Source organism: Panthera uncia, unplaced genomic scaffold, assembly GCF_023721935.1.
Source record: "Panthera uncia isolate 11264 unplaced genomic scaffold, Puncia_PCG_1.0 HiC_scaffold_1129, whole genome shotgun sequence".
NCBI classification, from domain to species: domain Eukaryota; kingdom Metazoa; phylum Chordata; class Mammalia; order Carnivora; family Felidae; genus Panthera; species Panthera uncia.
Window position 1 is genome coordinate 1 of NW_026057732.1, and position 8,702 is coordinate 8,702.

The 8,702-nt window shown below is 41.2% G+C and overlaps 1 pseudogene; it reads right to left on the reverse strand.

Moving 5' to 3' along the window:
* Window positions 1–8,267: 8,267 nt before the first annotated feature.
* LOC125916778 (uncharacterized) lies at window positions 8,268–8,366 on the reverse strand (annotated as a pseudogene).
* Window positions 8,367–8,702: the final 336 nt, after the last annotated feature.

The window sequence follows — 8,702 nt, forward strand, 5'->3', positions numbered from 1 at the left end:
AGTTTTCATGTGTGGACAATCTTCTGTGCTTGTTATTCTGTGGGGATAATAATAAGATCCCATGGGCATATGATTATTTAAACAATTGAAAATGGGATGGATTCCCCCAAAAGTTGTATGCAAAGACTTTTCTCACCGTAGACCTATCAATAGATAAAGACTTTCGTGCTTTATATTCACTTGAGGCTTGGTTAATTCATAAATCTCTAAATATGCAAACCATATCCTCCCTAACCTGATCTGACAGTTACTAGAAACCCACCCCATATAATCCCAGGAAACCTGGTTTATTCAAAGGACGGGGCCACCCCCTTCAAATAGTTGGAGGTGGAATTCACAGATATACAACCGAGCAAAGGATTCAGGTACCTCATTGTAATTATCTGCACATATTCAGGATGGGTCAAAGCCTTCCCAACCAGGATGGAATGAAGTCGTGAGGTGGCCAAAGCTCTTCTTCGGGAAATTGTACCTTGGTTTGGTCTGCCCTTAACCATACATAGTGACAACGGACCTGCATTTGTGGCGGACATTACACAAACCCTGACCAGGTCCCTCAACATTACCTGGAAACTGCAACACACATCTTAGCTCTCCGAGAGTACCTACCCTTAGAGCTAAAGGTGATGCCTACTAAAAAAGATTTTTCAAAAAAGTCATCAAAGAAGGGAATGTTGGGAAAATAAGTAAAGTTATGTACCATAAGATGGCCAACAGGACTAACATAAACTCTAGTTCCCAGCTTAAAGACTCCTTCTGGGTTCTTCTTCCTGCCCCGCTTGCTGTGTGTGCCAAATTACTACTAATGTGGAATGCGGAAGTAACAGACGATGAATTGTCCCCCATGCTTGTGCTTGGGGCTCAGATCTCTGGAGAAGCATCTCCTCTGAGGCCGCCGGTGTAAAACGAAACTCTGATCCACCAAGAACTCTGAGTGCCGCTTGGTTTTTCTGCCAGCGACCCAGCCTGGTTCTGTAACAATACTGCACCACAACATATTACACTTTGTTTTGCCTTTGGATTGGAGCAACATATATTACTATATTATTACACACACACACACACACACACACACACACAGATGCACATGCACAAACATGTGCTCCACATGCAATCTCTGAACACTTTCGTGAAGATGACTAGGAGAAGAAAATGTTTCCCTTAGTTTGTACTACTTAGAAGGGACAGGCTTATAAATGATGTACTTCAATGTTTTCTGGAATATGTACAAACATACCCGTTTGAATGTGTTAACAGTTTATTCCTACAGGTCACATTGTAAAGAGAAATTCATGTTACCAGGAGGCAGTGGGAGTGTCTGCTATTGATGGAATCGTGCAGGACTCAGAGCTCCATGCAAGAAACTATACCCCATTTGATGTCATTATAGATTTACATATGGTAAACATTTAGAAATTCCGTTCTTTCAGTCTCTTTACTTACATTTGACCACAAGGAGTGGACCGTGTTTGTAGATGAATAATGAAAGAACATTCTCATTTGGTAACTTCGTAGGAAGATTTTTGTATTAAACCAATACAAATCTGACCTTAGGAGAGGAAGTGTAAGTGGGATGAAAGAAATGAATGAGACAGGAGGGAGTTGAGATTGAAGAGAAGTAGGGGGACCGGGATCTTCCTCGTCCCTCAAACACAGCTGTTTTGAGGTCAGATCACTTGGAACACTCAGGAAATTGATCTGTGGATTGGCAGAAGGATCTCCACAGATGGAGGGAGACAGCTTGGTAGAATCAGGTGTATGTATGTGAATTGGGGGACATAAGGCAGGGCAGGCATGGAGGGGAGGGAACCCCTTCTGTGGACAGACAAAAGGGACAGAAAGAGAGAGAGAGAGAGGCTGTGAAATTGTGGTATCAAGTCAGCAAAAGAGGTAAACCTCTCTGGACCACGGACTGGGGAACAAGAAATATGGAGAGATCCAGTTTCTTTTTTGTAAACAGCCTTTGGAGCTGAAACTCAGAGGTTTCAAAAGAATTTCTCTGGAGCAGATGGAGCCTTTGGCACGCCTAGGGAGGGGAGCTAACCCTGGGGTGGTAGTGACCTCGGGGGCACACTGTGAGAGAGCAGTCCCCTCCCTCCATATGGAGAGAAGAGGGTGTATTGCTCCCCAAGGACAAAAGACCCTGCAGTCACCAGCAAAAGGCTCCTTGTCATCTGGACGGAGTGCTGCTACCCCAGAACGGGGAGCGCCCTGGGTGGGATCCTTGAAGACATCAGGTTTTGAATCCCAGCTGACCCCAGTGAGGCACAGGAAGAGCATGGTTTGGGACACCTGATCCAAGGAGGAGAGAGCAGGGTGTCACCATTTTTCTCCCCATCACCATATGGTGGGGCCTGGGAGAGCAGAACAGTGGCCCCTAGTTTGGAGGCAGGACCTGCTTACACCAAATCCCGCCCCTCTGTGCCTGGTAACTGTTTCTCTACTGGAGTGAGATTGACACTGACTGAGCCAGACAGCCCCTCCTCCAGACCAACACAGCTCCTGGTCCTAGGGACCAACAGACAACTCTTTGTTTCTTTGTTTCTTTTATCCTCTTCTCTTCTTTTTTCTTTCCTCCCTCTTCTCTTTTCTTTTGGAATCAGGCTCATAGTTTCTGATTTGTTTTTGGTCAATTCTTATTTTATACACATATACACACACACACCCACCCTCACACATACGCACACATAGCCACACACACACCCATAGGATTAGAAGCAGACTTGTTCACTGAAACTTGGTAGGCCAGAAGGGAATGAAAGGAAATAGTCAATGTGCTGAATGGGAACAATGTGCAGACAAGAATCCTTTATCCAGGAGGGCTGTCATTCAGAATAGAGCGAGCAATAAAGATTTTCTCAGACAAACAAAAACTAAAGTAGTTCCTGACCATTAATCCAGCCCTGTAAGAGATCCTAAGTGGGGGCGGGGGGGGGGAGCTCTGTGGTTGGAAAGCAGCAAAGACTGCAAAGGACCAGAGACATAACCACAAACATGAAACCTACAGATAACAGAATGGCACTAAATACATATCTTCCAGTAATCACTCTGAAAGTAAATGGACTGAATGCCCCAATCAAAAGACCTTGGGTATCAGAATGGATAAAAAACCAAGACCCATCTATATGATCCCTACAAGAGACTCATTTTAGACCTGAGGACACCTGCATATGGTCCTGTCAATAGATGCAGGAAAAGTGTCTGACAAAATACAGCATCCTTTCTTGACAAAAAGCCACAAGAAAGTAGGGATAGAGGAACATACCTTAACATCATAAAAGCCATATATGAAAGATCCACAGCTAATAGTATCCTCCATGGCGAAAAACTGAGAGCTTTACCCCTGAGATCAGGAACACGACAGGGATGTCCATCTCACCACTGTTGTTCAACATAGTACTGGAAGTCCTAACCCCAGCAGTCAGACAACAGAAAGAAATAACAGGCATCCAAACTGGCAAAGGAGTCAAACTTTCACTCTTTGCAGATGCCATGATACTCTACATGGAAAACTGAAAACTCCATCAAAAAAAAAAAACTTCTGGAGCTGATGCATGAATTCATAAAGTCACAGGATATAGAGTCAATATACAGAAGTTGGTTGCTTTTCTAAACATCAATAATGAAGGAACAGAAAGAGATACCAAGGAATCGATCTTATTCCCAATTGCACCAAAAACATAGAATAGCTAGGAATAAATCCAGCCAAAGAGGTAAAAGATCTGTATGCTGAAAACCACAGAAAGTTTATGAAAGAAATTGAGGAAGAAGACACAAAGAAGTGGAAAAACATTCCATGCTCATGGACTGGAAGAACAAATATTGTTAAAATGTCGATACTACCCAAAGCAATCTACACATTCAGTGCAATCCATATCAAAAAACCCACCAGCATTCTTCACAGAGCTAGAACAAACAATCCTAAATTTTGTATGGATCTGCAAGCGACCCTGAATAGCCAATGTAATAATGAAAAAGAAAACCAAATCGGAGGCATCACAATCCGACTTTAAGCTGTATTACAAAACTGTAATCATCAAGACAGTATGGTATTGACACAAAAACAGACATAGAGACCAATGGAATAGAATAGAGAACCCAGAATTGGACCCACAAATGTATTTCCAACTGATCTTTGACAAAGCAGGAAAGAGTATCCGATGGGAAAAAGACAGTCCTTAGCAAATGGTGCTGGGAGAACTGGACAGTGACACGTAGAAGGAAAATGGACCATGTTCTGACTCCACACAAAAAAATAAATTCAAACTGGATGAAAGACCTAAATGTGAGAAAGGAAACCATGAAAATCCTATGGTAGAAAACAGGCAGAACCTCTGTGGCCTAGACTGCAGCAATTTCATTCTTGACATGTGTCTGGAGGCAAGGACAATAAAAGCAAAAATGCACTATTGGGACTTCATCAAGATAAAAAGCTTCTGTACAGCAAAGGAAACAATCAACAAAACTAAAAGGCATCTGAAAGAATGGGAGAAGATATTTGCAAATGACATATTGGATAAAGAGTTAGTATCCAAAATCTATAGAGGACTTACCAAACTTAACACCCAGAACACAAATAATCCAGTGAAGAAATGGGAAGAAGTCATGAACAGACACTTGTCCAAAGAAGACATCCAAATGGTAAACAGACACATGAAAAGATGCTCAACATCCCTCATCATCAGGGAAATAGAAATCCAAACCACATTGGGATACCACCTCACACCTCTCAGAATGACTAAAATGAAAATCTCAGGAAACAACAGATGTTGGTGAGGATGTGGAGAAAGGAGAACCCTTTTGCACTGCTGGTGGGAATGCAAACTAGTGGAGCCACTCTGGGAAACACTATGGAGGTTCCTCAAACAATTAAAAACCTACAACCTGCAATCGCACTACTAGGAATTTATTAAAAAATCACAAAAATGCTGATATCAAGGGGCACATGCACCACAATGTTGATAGCAGTACTATCAACAATAGCCACATTATGGAATGACCCCAAAATCCATCGACTGATGAATGGATAAGGAAGAAGTGGTGTATATACACAATGGAATTTTAGTTTGTGATGGAAAAGAATGAAATATTGCCATTTGAAACAACTTGGAGGGAGGTAGAGTATATTTGATAAGCGAGATAAGTCAGTGAGGGAAAGATAGATATGTTTTCACTTATATGTGGAAGTCGAGACACTCAACAGATGAACCTAGGGTAAGGGAAGGAAAAATAAGGTAAAACACAGAGAGGGGAAACCATAAGAGACTCTTAAATACAGAGAACAAGTTGAGGGTTGCTGGAGGTTGCTTGAGCAAGGGGGGGGTGGTATGAATGTATGATGGGCATTGAGGAGGGTACTTGTGATGAACACTGGGTGTCCTATGTAAGAGATGAATCATTGGGTTTTACTCCAGAAGCCAGACTACACTGTATGCTGAGTAACTTGAATATACACTAACTAACTAACTAACTAACTAACTAAGAAATGAATGCTACAACTTGTTTGTGTTAATTTTTCTTGGATTTACTAAATTATTATTGATGTATGCCATTTGACAAACTCAACGAGTACCAATGTGAATATATATATGTAATGAAATTATTGCCACCATTGTGTTAGCTAACACCTCCATCACGTCACATAATTACCATCTCTTCTTCATGGTGAGAACATTTGAGATATACTCTCTAGGCCACCTTCAAGTTGATAATACAATAATATTAACCATCATCACCATGCTGTACATTAGATGCTCTGGAGTTATTCCTCTTCAAACTGGACGTTTGAACTCTTTGCCAACAAACATCTCCCACTTCTCCTATCCCTTAGCCCCTTGTAACCACCATTCTACTGTCTGTATCTATACACGTGTTCTGGTTTCCACAAATATGTGAGATCACATAATCTTTGTCTTTCTCTTCTGACTTGTTTCACTTAGCCTAATGCCCATAGGGTCCATCCATGTTGTTGTAAAAGACAGGATTTTCTCCTTTCTCATGGCCGAATAATAATCCTTTAGATATGTATGCCACATCTTATTTTTTATTTTTTATTATTTTTAATTATTTATTTCTGAGAGAGACAGAGTGCGAGTGGAGGAGGTGCAGAGAGGGAGACACAGAATCCGAAGCAGGCTCCAGACTCCAAGCTGTCAGCACAGAGGCTGACACGGGGCTCAAACCCACGGACAGGGAGATCATGACCCTAGATGAAGTCAGATGCTCAACTGACTGAGCCACTCAGGCGCCCCCCACATCTTCTTTTTTAAATTTATTATTTAAATTCACATTAGTTAACATCTGGTGTAGTTTTGATTTCAGGAGTAGAACCCAATAATTCATCACTTACATATAACACTCAGTGACCATCACAAGTGCCCTCCTTACTGACCATCACCCATCCAGCTGATCGCCTTCCCCCAACAGTCTTCCAGCAACCCTCAGGTTGTTCTCTGTATTTAAGAATCTCTTATGTTTTGCCTCCCTCTCTGTCTTTATCTTATTTTTCCTTCCCTTCCCCTGTGTTCATCTCTGTATCTTAAGTTCCACATATGAGTGAAATCATATATTTGTCTTTCTCTGACTGACTTATTTCACTTTGCTCAACACACTCTGGTTCCAGTGATGTGATTGCAAATGGCAAGATTTCATTCTTTTCCATTGCTGAGTAGTATTCCATTGTATATATACACCGTTTCTTCTTTATCCGTTCATCAGTCAATGGGCATTGGGCTCTTTCCATACTTTGGCTATTGTTGATAGCACTGCTGTAAACATTGGGGTGCACGTGCTCCTTAATTTCAGAGTTTTTGTATATTTTGGATAAAAACCTAGTAGTACAAATGCTGGTCGAAGTGTAGTTCTGGTTTTAATTGTTTGAGGACCCTCCATACTGTTTTCCAGAGTGACTGCATCAGTTTGCATTCCCAACAAGAGTACAAAAGGGATCCCCTTTCTCTTCATCCTCACCAACGTCTGTGATTTCCTCAGTTGTTAATTTTATCCATTCTGACAGGTGTGAGTTGGTATCTCATTGTGGTTTTGATTTGTATTTCCCTGATGATGAGTGATGTTGAGCAACTTTCCACTTGTCTGTTAGCCATCTGGATGTTCTTTGGAAAAGTGTGTATTCATGCCTTCTGCCCATTTCTTCACTTGATTATTTGTTTTTTGGGTATTGAGTTTCATAAGTTATGTTGGATTCTAACCCTTTTTGCAATGTATGCCACATCTTCTTTATCCAGTTTTCTGTTTGGACACTTAGGTTGTTTTCATATTTGGCTCTGTGAATAATGCTGCAATGAATATAGGGGTGCCTGCAACTCTCTGATACCCTGATTTCATTTCCTTTGGATATGTAGCTAGAAGTTCGTTGGTGGATACCACAGTTGTCCTGTGTGTAATTTTTTCAGGACCTTCATATTGCTTTTCATACAGGGTGTATCAAGTTACATCCCCATCAACAGTGCACATGGTTTCCCTCATCAACTTTGGCATTTTCTTTCTTTTTGATACTAGGCATTTTAAGAGGTAAGAGGTGGTATCTGATTGTGGTTTGTTTTGCACTTTCCTGATGACTATTTATGTAGAGTACCTTTTATGTCTATATGCCATTTGTAGGTCTTTGGAAAAATGTCCATTGAGTTCCTCTTCCGTTTTTATATTTTTTTAAACGTTTATTTATTTTTGAGACAGAGAGAGACAGAGCATGAACGGGGGAGGGGCAGAGAGAGAGGGAGACATAGAATTGGAAGCAGGCTCCAGGCTCTGAGCCATCAGCCCAGAGCCCGACGCGGGGCTCAAACTCACAGACCGTGAGATCGTGACCTGAGCTGAAGTCGGACGCTTAACCAACTGAGCCACCCAGGTGCCCCCCCTCTTCCCTTTTTAAAGATGGAATTGCCTTTTATTTATGTTACTGATTTGGATGAGTTTTGGATAGTAACACGTTATCAGGTAGAACATTTGTAAATATTTTCTCCCATTCTATTGATTGACTTTTTATTTTGTTCATTTTTTTTTCTGAACAGAATCTTTTTAGTATGATGTAGTCCCACTTATTAATTTTGTTATTGTGGTTGCTAAGTGCTTTTGGTATCATATTCAGGCTCTGGATTGAAATTTGGGTCACAAATGGTGGGCTGTGTTTGTAGTTAGGATAATGAAAGAACACCGTCATTTGGTAACTATCAACGTATCCAATGTTGGGTGGTTTTCTTTATATCATCTTTTAGTCTTAAAGTTTCAGGTCTTATGCTTACATCTTAACACATTTCAGATACCTTTTGCATGTTATCCTTGCTCAGGGGCCATGCTAATCTTCTCTGTATTGTTCTAATTTTAATAGTTTGCTGCCTAAGTGAGCACTCAAATGAGTTTTTGTGAGTGGTGCGACATAGGGCCTCCAATGTCATTTCTCTGCATGTAGTTGCCCAGGTTTCTCATGACCATTTTTAAAAGAGACTATGTTTCCCCATGAATAGTCTTGACACCTTTGTCAAATGTTAGTTGTCTGTCTATGGGTCGGTTTATTCGCGGGCTGTTCATTCTGTTCCTTTGGTGTATGGGTCTATTCCTTTAGCCAGTATCATACTGATTTCCTTCCTAGAGCTGTATAATATAGTGAGAGTCAGGAAGTTGGATGCCTTTAGCTTGTATTACTTTGTTGGGGTGGCCTTGGCAGTTTGGGGAATTTGTTTCAA